The sequence below is a fragment of the Rattus norvegicus genome, chromosome X (assembly GCF_036323735.1).
Source record: "Rattus norvegicus strain BN/NHsdMcwi chromosome X, GRCr8, whole genome shotgun sequence".
Lineage (NCBI taxonomy): Eukaryota > Metazoa > Chordata > Mammalia > Rodentia > Muridae > Rattus > Rattus norvegicus.
This window is the reverse complement of record NC_086039.1, coordinates 74,206,059-74,219,069: the sequence shown is the minus strand read 5'-3', so window position 1 is coordinate 74,219,069 and position 13,011 is coordinate 74,206,059. Positions and strand designations below refer to the sequence as shown.

Here is a 13,011-nt window from a genome sequence, read left to right as displayed (position 1 = left end):
AAAGATGCTAAAGCTTTAACGATAATCCTTAGCCAAGTTTTCATCTCTGTTTGTTTGGTTTGGGTTTTTTTTTTTGTTGTTGTAGTTTTTTGTTTTTGTTTGTTTTTGAGAATTCTCTATTCAGATCTGCAGCTACCCCCTCCCTCCAGCCATTTTTAAACTGGATCCTTAGCTTTCTTGATTTTTTTTTTCTCTTCCTACAGTCTGGATAGTTTATCAAATGAATAGCTGCCAAATGTTCCCTCCCACTCTGGGCTTCCTCTCTAGGAGCTTATTGCTCCATTTTCTGTACACAAGTATTTTAGTTTTATGAGGTCTCCTTTGTTAATTGTTTGCCTTAATTCATAATTGAATGGGGTCCTGTTCAGAAAGTCTCTTGCTATACCTATATGTTGTAGGGTATCACCCATGTATTCTTATAGCACTTCCAGCATTACAAGTTTCGCATTGATCTATTTGATCCATTTGAGGATGATTCTAGTTCAGGGTAATACCTATGGGCCTAATTTCAGTCTTCTACATGTGGCCATTCAGTTTTCAAAGCACCAATTACTGACGATGTTGTCTCTTCTCCAGAGTGTATTTTGGCATCTTCATCAAATATCAGACTGCTGTAAAACTACATGCATTCATGTTTGGATTTCTATTTTGTTCTGTTGATTTACTAGTCTGTTTTTGTGCCATTACTGTGATGATGAAGAAGAAGATGATGATGATGGTGATTATCATTATTATTATTATTATAGTGCTGAATTTTACCAAATTATATAACTACACTATTCCTTCACATACGTTCAAAGAACTAGATGCCCTGTTTTACAGATATTTGCTCAACCACGTTCATCATTGCTCTGTTCATAGTAGCTGGAAAATGGAAACAACCTAAATGGTCTTCAGCTGATGAAAGGATAGTGAAAATGTGGTGCCTACACACAATGGAATTCTATATCAGGTGAGAACAAAATGGAATCATGAAAGTTGCAGATATATGAAACTAGAAAATAGTATACTTAGTAAGGTAGTCCAGACCCATAAAGACAAACGCTGCTTTCTCGCTCTGATTTGTGGATGCTAGATTTGAATCTTGAGAGGTGAGTGTATAACCTGAAATTAACACAGAAACCATGAACGTTAAAGGAGAGAGTGGGAAGGGGTAAGATGAGCTATAAAGCAGGAGAGTAGAATGAATTGGGCATTTAGAAAACCGAGGGGGCTTTATGTGGCAGGAGGCACGGCAATCCAGAGGAAAAGGGAGGGAACGGGATAAAGAACACTAAACAGGATTGAAAAGCCACAGCCATTACATAAGCATTATTTTGTGTTTCCTTAAACTACATATGTAATATAATTAAGTCTATGTAAATGAAAATGTAATGAAGTACAGCATGTGTAGTGACAATGCTCTCTCCAATTCAGACTACTTAACAAAAATCATTGGTGTCGGGTATGGGACACTTCCCTTCAAGTTGTTGCTCAGAGGAGTTCAAGAGACCCCCCCCCCCAACAATAAAAAGATGTGGAAGGTTAGAACTTAAAGTCAAAATTAGAAGCAGACCAGCTTGAAGGTGGTAGATGATAAAAAAAGATAACACTGACAGGTGAGGAGTGAATAATGCCCTCTAGAACAATTTGATATGGAGTATAAAGGAGAATTGGAATCCTAGTATGAACCACAGGCTTTCGAACAAAACGTGGAGGAGGGTGCTGTTACCGAGTTAGAAGACACAGGAGGAAAGATGAGTGTCATTTGAGAAGCTGAGTTGGAAAACCTTACTGGACTTATAGAATCGATAAGGCAGACAGAGACCTGAGCAGAGATAGAAATTTGATAGCAGGCACTATTTAATTGTGCTGTTCATGAGGAAAATATTAAGACTGTAAAGGCTCAAAATGAGACAAGGCAAGGATATAATCAACTATGAATAGGCAGGAAAACAAAGACTAAATATGAAAAGAGTTGTCACTGAGACATCAACAAAATATAAGGCAGAGTCTCACAAAAGCCAAAGGATCAGAAAAGTTTTAGAAATAAGTGATGAACAAAGGCTAATGCCCTGAATATACCAAAGGCAGTAATGCTGAGAGGTAATTGAAATCAGAGGGTGTGGGGAAAAGAGGGTGTAGGGGACGGCGATGGCACTATCTATAGGAAGTTCTGAGAAGTTGCATATAGGAGGAACTATCAGGTCTAGGAACTCTGGATTGTGGTAAAGGACAAAAACCTTAAAATTGTATTGTTTATCCATTTATAAATAAACAATTCAACAGTGTTACATATATTCATGCTTTTCTATGGCAGGTCTCTAGCAACTTTTTGTGTTGCAAAACTAAAAACTCCATGTTTACTAAACAACGAATCCCCATTTCCCTTTCTGCCAAGGTGCTGAAGTCACTATTCCGTTTTTGAGTTTGGCTGTGTTAGATACTGCATATAGGTGGGCTCATGCAGTTATTCTGCTTTGTAACCAGCTGTTTTTGCTTGACCTCCTGATTTATAGGATTTCTTTCTACTTTAAGCTGAATGATACTCTATGGTATGTAGATAGAATGTCTTATTTGTCCAGGGAGAAGCACTTGGATTGCTTTTAACTGTTGACAAATTGTGAATAATGCCGCTGTGAATATGTAAATAACACTTTCAAATTCTGCCTTCACTTACAGTTCTGGATAGTATCTTTGATCATGTAGTTAATGAATCTTTTTTTTTTAAGGTTTTTGTTTTTTGCAGAGCCTCTTGTATTTTTAAAGTTATTATTTGAGGTTTGGAAAGACTTCTATTCTTAGAACTTAGCCTTATGCAGAAGGCTTTTGGTGGGGAGGGGGAACTAGGCGAACCTACACAGAAATAGGCAGCAGAAGTAGGAAATTGAGGTGTTGCCTCCAGGTGCTACTTGTCCTCTTGTACAAAATACCAGGGGACAGCTAAGAGAAAGAGATGTACTGAAGTCTGGCCTTAAGAAAACTGCTTTATGACTGTGGAGCAGCCATTTACAAGAAAGAAAGAACCAATTTAAGAAGCAGATGGAAGGTTTGCAAGGAACAGCTAACACAAGAGAACATGATTCCGTCTATGTGCTACCCAGTGATCAGAATATAGGGTGGATTGTCCATGTGGATGTTGAATGTTATCAAATGCTCAGTACACAGAATAACATAGAGAGGCAGACTGAAGCTCATCACCAAATCGCTACATTACAAGTAAACAGTAAACTCAAGAGACACATCTAGCCTTTTATTTCAGGAAGCAACCAAGGTAATTTGCTTTGTTTAATGCTTTAGGAAGATATGTTGCTTTAAATATTTGAATTAAAATATATAATGTGAATAGCATATTATAGTTATTTTTAATATTTTAAAATAAAGAAACTGTTTGCTGTTTAACTATTTACAGATAGATATTTGTGTTGACCAGTAATTAGATCCTAAGTGTTGGATAAGCCTATCTTCTAACCTAAAACTGCAAGAAATAAAGCTATCACATAGAATTGGGTTTGCTTCTTTTTGTTTTGTTTTCCTCACTAATAGGTCTGGAAATTAGACCAGGTAGATTTATTATAATAATTATTATTACTCCTGCCTATTGGTTAGCTATTCGAACACTGGAGAGAAGAAAGGTGTAGAAGTAAATGGCAGTTCACAAGAGTCAGTGGACTTTAAGGAAGACATTATGATGCCCCCATAATAGCAAACAGTTGTTAAAATCTAATGTTAACTACTGGTGTTTTCATTTTTTGTCTCTGTTCTTCATTCCAGAGGTGTTTTGACTGTACAACCAGTGAAAAATGAAAAAGAAAATGTTTTCCTATGGAAACATTATTATTTCCTAGTGGGATAAGGGTTGAAGCCAAAGAGATTGGCACTTAAATTATGTTTAATAGTCTTTGTTTTTGCAAGAGGACCTCTGATATTTTGCCATTATTTTCAGACGCCCAAAGTCCTTTGCTTTTTTGTATATCATCATGCCTCCTATGATTCCTTATGTCTGGGGGTAGAAATCTCTTAAGGTGTTTCCTCAAACAACAGGAAACTCAGTGTAGAAAGAGTCTCAGCATCCCACCTACAGGAGATACCGTGAGGTCTTTCTCACAGACGGACGCAGGAAGTAGTTGGTGAAGCAGGTCTCTGACAGCCTGAGTGTTCTAGGGAAGAGATGTGACAGGTATTTAGCTAGAGATCAAAACATGGCACCATGTGAAAATTTGAAGCCTGGTAAATAGGAAACAAATATCACCATTGTATTTTCTCAAGGCATTGATGCCATAGTGGAATGCTCTGTCATCATGCCTTTTCTAACCACAGCTTTGTTTGTTTCTTCTCCCTGGTTGTGGGAACAAGTTTTAAGGTTAGTCTTTTTCCGTAGTTAAATAGCCAAGAACGCTATAAGAAAGTCTACATGGCAGGTGTGCCGCTTGGTCCATGCTGAAGAGCCACCGACCTTATTTCATTTCCTAATTTATACTGGGTGTGGTTTCAAACCTTTTTGTATAAACTGAATTTCCCATTACTTTTTGAAAACTTATAAGAATTTTTATTAATGTGTATGTATGTATATGTGTTTTCATGTACATGTATTTGTCCACAGAAGCCAGAAGAAGACATTAGATACTCTGGAGCTGAAGTTATAGGCAGTCATCAGTTGCCAGATATAGGGATACTCTCTTGTGTACTGTGTTAAAGCATTCGCCTGTCAATAAAGGCTGAATGGCCAATAGCAATACAGGAGAGTTGCCAGCCAGTGGAGCAGGAAGAAGGAGGCTGGGACTGAAGGGGAAGTACCTAAGGAGCTGTAGGCCAGGCCAGTATTGTTGAGGTAGAATAGCTGAGAATCTGCCCAGCTATAGTGTCAAAGCTTATAATAAATGTAAGTCTCCTGTGTCTTTATTCAGATCTGGGGTAGGCATAGAAAATCTATAGTTATAGCCAGGTGTGGGTGCTGGAAACCCCAAGTCACTCTTAAGCACTGAGCCATGTCTCTAGTCCCACCTTTTGATATGAGTACCATGCACTATAATGTAATTACCAAACATGTTCCATGGTGGACAATGATGAGTTTTATGATTGTTGCTTTCAGAGTTCAGTTTATAGGAACTCAGTTAAGTTTGTTCATTCTGATTCTCAAATTTTCTGAACTTTTGTTTATTGACTGTCTAAGGGCTTCTATTGACATGGTAAAACTCCATGACCAAAGCAACTCAGAAAGGAAAGGGCTCATTCCTTTCATATTTATTTCCACATCACAGTCCCTTACTGAAGAAAGTTAGGGCAGGAATTCAAGGCAAGAACCTAGAGGTGGGAACTGAAGTCAAAGCAAGTCTTGCTCATTGGCTGGCTTCCCTAGGCTTGCTCAGTCAGCTTTCTTATGTCACCCAGGACCACATGCCCAGGGGTGGTCCTACCTTCAGTGGTGAGCTATCAATCAACCAATCAAAGAAAATGCCCTACAGACTTGCCTCTAGGCCAAATTGATAAGGGCAAATTCTCAGTTGAGAGTTCTTGTTCCCAGATGATTGTTGATTTGTCAGATTTACATAAAACTAACCAAGACACTAGCTGTTTGATGTGTTGTCTCTAAACTTTGTGTCTTAGTCCAGAATCCCACTTCCATCCTGCCTCATGGCCATCAAGTGCTGCTTCAGTTTTCTCAGTGTGTGAAAGTGATAGTTTCTTCTGAGCTTCCTGTGTGGACATTCCTGCCCCTATTAGGGGCCCATAGTCCTACTTTCCCCTGTAGGCATTTTGACCATTGTTCTTGTGGGTGACAAAATGCTGTGAATAAACATTGTTGTGCCTAAGGTCAGATCAGAGCTCTCATTCTTTCCACATTCTGTCTCCAGATGCCTTTTAATAATCTACCATAAAGTAAGAAAATTAATTCCAAGAGGCCAGCCAAGAGCTCCAGCTACTGTTGTTTTGTACCCAGTGAACAGGTTTGCTTTTCAGGAAGGAAAAACTAGAAAACATCAAATACAAGTGATAAATTAAGTTGATTCCTAATTATGCTATTTTAAAACAGTCTTGTACATATACAATTATATATCATATATATATATAACTATATATACATATACACATACTTGTAAAATGAAAACAAAACTATACACTTTTAATTATTCTACACTGCAGTGTGGAGCAGCAGCTAACATAGGAGGCCTGCTCAATTTACAGCAGTTAGGTACAACAGTATTAATATTTTGGTCACAGAACTTAATCAGTAAGGCTTGGAGGCATGGGTTTTAGAAGTTTTGATGGAAAACCCTTGTAAAAAAAAGATAAGGCGATTTTTATAAAAAGGCATGGCATGGGGAGTGAATTCCTTGACATCTCTTCCATCTTGTGATTTAAAAAAAGTTCCTCTGGGGTAGCAAGCAACAAGACTCAATTTTAAACGCAGTGAGAGGTCATAACCATTTCGTTCCTTTTTCTTCCCAACCTCTAAAATGTGAAAAGCTAATTTCTAATGGTCATAAAGTACCCAGTCTCATAGTTTTAAAAGCAGCACAAACTAAACTTCTATGCTTTTATTTACTATTATAAGCCTCTGTATAAAGAAAAAAAAATGCATATTCGGGAAAGTATATAGTAAGCCAGTATCAAATTAAGGAAATCATAGTAATCAAAGAAACACATTAAAAATATTTTTTCCAATCACTAGATTGGCTTAGAATCAGGAAAGCCTGGGGCTTTAAAAATGCCAGAAAAGGTCCAAGTTTCTATAAGGAAGTTTTTTGGTTTTTTTTTTTTTTTTTTTTTTTTTTTTTTTTGCCTAAGATAGTGTTTTTTCTAACCACAAAGGGCGGGGTAAGAGCGAGTCCGAATGCATTTGTGAAATCATACTGCCACCAAGAGGCTATTTTTCATAAGGTAAAAAACAAAGGCCGGGAGTGTGTTTTCTTTATACCCGACTTTGGCTGTTTGTTCTGGGACCAGTGAAGATACAAAGAGAGAGAGAGAGACTGAAAAAGGAAGGCTAAAGCCAACTGACCAGAATGCCCCACCGCCTAGCACCGGAGGGTGCCCCGGAAGTGAATTCGCAATTGATTGACACGTGGTTCCTTCAAATCAGAGCCTGGAAACCATGGCAGCAGCAGGAAGTTCCGGCTGTTTTAAAGTTGCGGTTCCGGTGTTCAAAATGCCAAGGATGATGGGAAACTTGAGCTTGTTTATCGGTTTGTACGGAACGCCACCCACCGTTCGGTAAGCCAGAGCATTTTGTTCCAGCACGGATGCGAAGTGGCTGCCTTTTCTGGTGGAAATGAAAGCCCCGGCTTGGGGCGCGGGGGCGGGGTGGAGCGGGGGAGACCTTACTCTTCAGACCTTTGCACATATGCATTGGGCTGTACTGAACTACTCAGTCCGCTGTGTATTCTGGACCATGCAGATGTTTGGCGGGAAGTTTGTCTAGTCAGGGGTGGGGTTGACTAGGCATGGGGGGTGCGGGGACTTGGGGGGAGCTAGCACTGGGATTCTAAGGGCATAAATCCACACACCTGTCTAGACATCCGTCTATCCTTTTTTTTTTTTTTAAGTTAGAAAACTTAATGTAAAACCATAACTTTTGTGTTTTATAAAAGGAAGCCAGAATATGCTTGATAGAAGCAGTATGGTGAAGGGGAAGAATGCCTCGGGAGCCCATGCTGAGGATCCCTTTACCGAGGTACCAGTATAGTATAGAATAGTTTATTTAGGGAAATGGAAAGGGGAGTTGGAAATGAAGTAGACCAGAGAAGGACATGGAGAGAGGGGAGAGGGGAGAGAGGCGAAAATGGGAGAGGGGGAAAGGGAGAGAGGGGAGAAGAAGAAAGGAGAGAGTGGGGGGGATATGGGGAGAGGTAGAGAGAGGGGAGAGGAAGGGGAGAGGCCGGCCAGGAACATATGGAGAAAGAGGGGGTAGGGGGAAAGGGAGAGAGAAAATACAGAGAGGCAGAAAGAGCAAGAGAGTAAGAGGATAAGAGAATAAGAGCGTCTATCCTTTCATACAGGAAAACATCTGACCCCGTGAGGTGCTAGATCCTGGATACCTGAGACACATCAACTTCTCAGGTACCATTCATTCTAGTATCTGGAGCCAGACTATAAATAAATGCTTGACTTAATTTCAGATAAACATGAGTGATAGAAAATAAAACAGCCTAAGAAATCCGGTGGAAGTACCTTTATTTGAACTAAGTGGTCAGATCCTACTTCCTCTAGAAATGATGATTGAGGACATTAGGAATGTTGTGATGTGACATTACTGACTTTGAATAGACTTCAAGTATAGATGCTTACAGCATCATTCCTGGTAGTTACTTCTAGACTTTGAAAACTAGCATTAGAATAGAAAGTTGTACTAGTGAGGTTCAAGGGATGCAGAAGTGCCAGCCCTAGAGCTTGGATCACAATGCATGAGTGTTAGGGCTTTAAGAGTCCTGAGGGTGGGGGAGCCTGATTCCCTTCCTTTTCCTGTTCTGCTTTCCCATCTTGTCTTCGTCCTCTATGGGTCCTGGGATCTTGTCCTTTCAGATTGGACATCTGTGGACTTCACTTTGATGTGAGGAGAGAGTGTGGTGCCGACAGACCTCCAGTGCTATCAGTGGAATACTAGTGGAGTTTTAATTCTGGTTAAGAGTTTGCAATGGGGCCTTGCTGCAGTGTAACTGTGAAGGTGTTTTAAAGAATCTTAAGATTCAGCATAGTGAAATTGTGAAAACAGCATGATAAATTGAGTAAAATAAACTCAGGCATATTGTTGGTGGGCAAAATTAGAATCCTTCCCAAGTATGATTCATGCTTCTTGGTTCCTTCCTGTTCTGTGTCCCCCTTCCTTTTTCTCCTCTCTACCTCTCTCCTCCCAGTCTCAGTTCCCCCTCCCTCTGCCCCCTCTCTCCTTCCCTTTTAAAGTGTTTCCTGTAGTTTAGGCTGACTTCAACCTTGAATTTTCCATCCTTCTCCTGTTTGCTGAGATTATAGGTATATGCTAGCATCACCTTTGGCTCGTTTCCCTCTCTAGGTTTGGAATGCACAATGATGAGACACAAAAACATAAACATCTCCAGAAAGAAGCTATGGTAAGCTTCAAGGTTTCACAGTCCAAGTTAATATCTATGGACATTTGACCAAATGATCTGAGAAAATTCGATTCCTGGCAAAAGAAGTGTAACTAGAGTCAGGCAGGGTAAGTGGCCTAGTTAGGTAGGGAGGTATGAGCTGGGGCTGCAGGGGAGGGTTGAGAAAGGCAAATGGGTGGGCACATTGCTGAAATGTAAGGGACAGAGTGGGAAATTTTCTGCATTTCCTGCATAAAGATACCTCACTACTTGACTTCAGTTGGAATATTAAGGGCACCCCACCTAGTGTTTGGGTCCCAGACAATGGAAATTTTTTTGTCCCATTCTATTGGTTGGTTGTAGTTGACTAGGATACAGTTCTTTCTGCAGTCAGCACCTTTCTCCTTTCCAGATACAGACTATAAAGTACTTTGTCTTCTTTGTTCTAAATACTAAGATTTAGGATATAGGCTACATTTTGTATATAATGTAGGCACATTTTGAGGACAGACATTTCTTGTAGTTAGGGAAAAACCACTTAGAGGAAGATATGCGATGGTGTGTTTTAAACCATAATCATTACTGACTGCTTCCATCCATTTGTGATTTAGCAAACACTAAGCCATGCCAAGGGCTTCCTCCGTACTCTGTCATTCAATGGCCTGGACAGATTGATAGCTGAACTCCTTAAATAGAAGAAACTAATGCTGAGTTGGTAGCAGCAGTTTAACCACAAAGAAATAGAGCCATGGCCTCAGTCCAGCTTCATCTCTAACCAAGTGTTTCCACAAGCAGCCTTCCCCAGACCAACACCACCATAATCACAAGTGAACTTGTTACAAATCCAAAGCCTACAGTCATTACTCCAAAACTGGGTTTCTGGCCCAGCCACCGTGTTTTATGCCCTTTCTAGGTGGTTCTGATATATAATTAAATTTGTGAACCACTAACCAGTACCCCAGGTCTTCACTAACCAGTAAATCTGAACTTTCCAGAGGCTTTGATGCACTTATATATCACATTCAGAGTTCTGAGTCATAGGCTTGTCCATACTGTAGACCTTGTGCTGTATTATACCGTGGCTTTCTTAGGTGAGTCTGGTTATTGATGATGGGAAGGATTAGCCTCTAAAGTCCTGACTTCTAAAAGCAGATAGGCTATGGGATTCTTAGTTACCCACACTCTGTATGTGTGTGTGTCACATGAATTACATAATATATAGAGAAATCTGGGATGCAGGAGGAGGAAACAAGGAACCATCAAACATGAGTGAAGCTGGGAATAACTAGAAGGATTCTAATTTGGGCTACTGGGTAGAAATCGTTGCTAAGTTTCATTCAGGAAATGCTGGGCCCTGATGGAAAAAGAGGCAATGAGCAGTCTGAGAGTTTGCTCCTGAATGAGATGACATGTGCTTATCAGCCAGCTGTCACCACAAATAAAATAAGGTTTTTGGAAATGTTGAGATTATCATGCTGTGAATGAAGATCTTATTACAAAACTGGTGATTAATAAGGCTGGTATGCGTCTCCCACTGTGTGTATAGGGGTGGTATCCAAGTAGTTTCTGGTTTGAATGCTGTTCTCGGTTGCTAAAGAGAACTAACCTTAAAGGGTACACTTCCCTGTTTTCTAGTAAGTGACTTGGTGTGTATTTTTCATATATATAATAAATAAGGATGAGGCTAAACAGATTGTGCTTGATTTGTGGCAGACTGGAACACAGAGGACTACTAGATTAAGTGGAAACAATGCCCAGGCATCCCAGTGCCCCCACTGATGGTCCAGCTATCATCAAGATGGTGACGAGTTACATATGACCTGGAGGAGGTAGGTGACCCATCCTTGTTGTGGGCTAGGCAGTATAGCAGCATAAGCTGCTCCTTAAAGCCTCAGCTCTCTGGGCCAAAGTGCTTCTATGAATCACTTCTTAGATCCTGGTGCTGAAGGCTTCTGTAGAGCTCGAGGAACAACTAGTGTCCGAAAATACAGTTCTTGCAGCTACCAACATGCTATAGCCTACCAACTGTCAGGTGTCATAATTGTCCTTATTGAGATCTAATGACTACATGGATCTCTTGCTTTGTGACATACTGATAGGAATGGTCACTAAGAAGCAGGACAGTAGAGGTCAATAGAGAAGGACCATATGTAGAGGAATTTTAATCCAGCAACATGGTTGCTCTGGCAAGGGACTATACACATTTAATTCATCTGGCTGGAATCCAGACATACCCTTAGTACATACCTTTAGTCCCAAACAATGAAAGTCAAGTTAGTTTATAGTAGGAAGCGTTAATATTTGAAAGTGACATCTAATTAGAGGACAGTGCAGTCAGTTGAGTTCAGTTCAGTTAGTTTAGTGCAGTTCAGTTGAGTTTGTGCAGAAGCAATTCAAGCCAGAGAATAAGAAGGAGCCAGAAAATTACAACAAATTGTCAGAGGTAGTATAAGGCCAAGCAGAGCAATTTAGTGAGAAGAAGGTGTGAGAAGCCAAATTTAATCATTCAGCTTGGAAAGGAGTTTCAGCCAGAATACCTGAGTTGAACCAGCCAGCCGGAGTTCAGAAAGAGCTAGAGTGAGCTTATTCAGCAGTAAGTCTCCAAGACAGCAATTCCATCCGGCGAATAAAAGTTACTTTAACACTCGGGCAGCAGTCTGCTTTAGTTTACATCAGTGTGGACAGAACCATGTATATGTCCTCCCTCAGATGTCAGGAACTGTCAAGGGAGGGCCCAGAATTGTTGTAGAATGCTCCCAAATGAACTGGTAAAAGAGAAGTCGAGCATATCTGCCCAGTGATAGAATGAAAGAAGATAATACCTAGAGCTCAGCGTAGAGGCAAAGAGTAGAATCAGTGTGACCCAAAATAGTGCTGGAGAAAGCTACCCTTCCATATAGCAAGCCGCCTGGCTTGTGCGTATGGTAGTGGAGGAGGCATTATTACAGTCTTTGTGTAGCCACAAGTTTGAATTCCCTAGAACCTTAAATAGACAGTGAATCACATGGTCCTATCTCCCTCCTGAAGTTTTCATTTGTTTGATACTCTGTGTAAGGAGTTTGGGGACAGGAAGTTTTTTACTGTCATGAAACTTACAAGAAAAGTATTTCAGGGTGAGCCTTCATCTGGAAGAATCAGTACATATACATACTTATGTGTATATGGGTACGTAGATGTGTGCACTGCAGATATTCTTTCTTTCTTAATACATTTTAGAAGACATTTTGCTTTAAGCATGTAAACTCCAAGTACTAGGTTTACTTGAGCTGGCAATAGAGATTTCTTCCCTTTTCTAGAAGAAGCATGGCTTTCAGTTCCTAATAGTGGCATCAGCATGAAGAATGAAGCATTTCATAGGACCGGAGGTATCCATATGGCAGTTTAGAGTAAGTGGGCCAATGGAACTCTGGAATCTTGACAGTTAGCCAGTCCCTACTTGAAGGTTACAAATGGTAGTGAGTCATACTGGCTTCACTTGTCTTGCTCTGAGTGACATTTCCGGATGTTTTCTCACTTTTATAAGCCCCAAGTCGTGGTGCGCCTATCTGTGCCTCTTCAGCATGACCAAAGGGGAAGGCATAAAGGGTGACTTACTGCTTCATGCAGATTGATACATGCCACTTTCTTCAGCAAAATCTAACCTGTAGGCAGTGGGTAGAAAGACCACAAAACCACACTCTTTCCATGAGTCACAAAGAATGAACATTGCCTGAGAACATCTTCCTAGGTTTTCATCCATATCCTCAAGGTACGCACTCTCTTTCATGCTTCTGTTCCTACCCACATTACTACATCACAAATTATGTCCTTTCTTCAAATGTCTTACATTCCGTTCATCCTGGTCATAATTTGGATCTTGAGTTGCTTCTGAAGATGTGTTGAATGCTTGGTGGCCTGCTCTGGCACTATTGGGAGGCTGTAAGGGTGGAACTGTTAGGAGGGTTAGGCTGAGAGGAAGGAACTTAAGCCATGTTAGACATGCCTT

The 13,011-nt window shown here is 40.4% G+C and overlaps 1 long non-coding RNA gene across 6 annotated transcripts in view; it reads left to right on the top strand.

The window, feature by feature from the left end:
* Nucleotides 1-13,011, top strand: part of LOC100912991 (uncharacterized) — a 32,360-nt gene that overhangs the window by 970 nt on the left and 18,379 nt on the right. For 2 of the 6 annotated variants that reach the window (XR_010061267.1, XR_010061265.1), the window contains exons 1-6: nt 822-952; nt 7,064-7,194; nt 7,572-7,654; nt 7,980-8,040; nt 8,990-9,047; nt 10,740-10,855. This is a non-coding gene — a long non-coding RNA (uncharacterized LOC100912991). Of the gene's footprint in view, nt 1-576; nt 719-821; nt 953-7,063; nt 7,247-7,571; nt 7,655-7,979; nt 8,041-8,989; nt 9,155-10,739; nt 10,856-13,011 lie in introns of those variants that run through there. The other 4 variants (XR_010061268.1, XR_005498455.2, XR_010061266.1 and 1 more) reach the window with 4 other exon arrangements.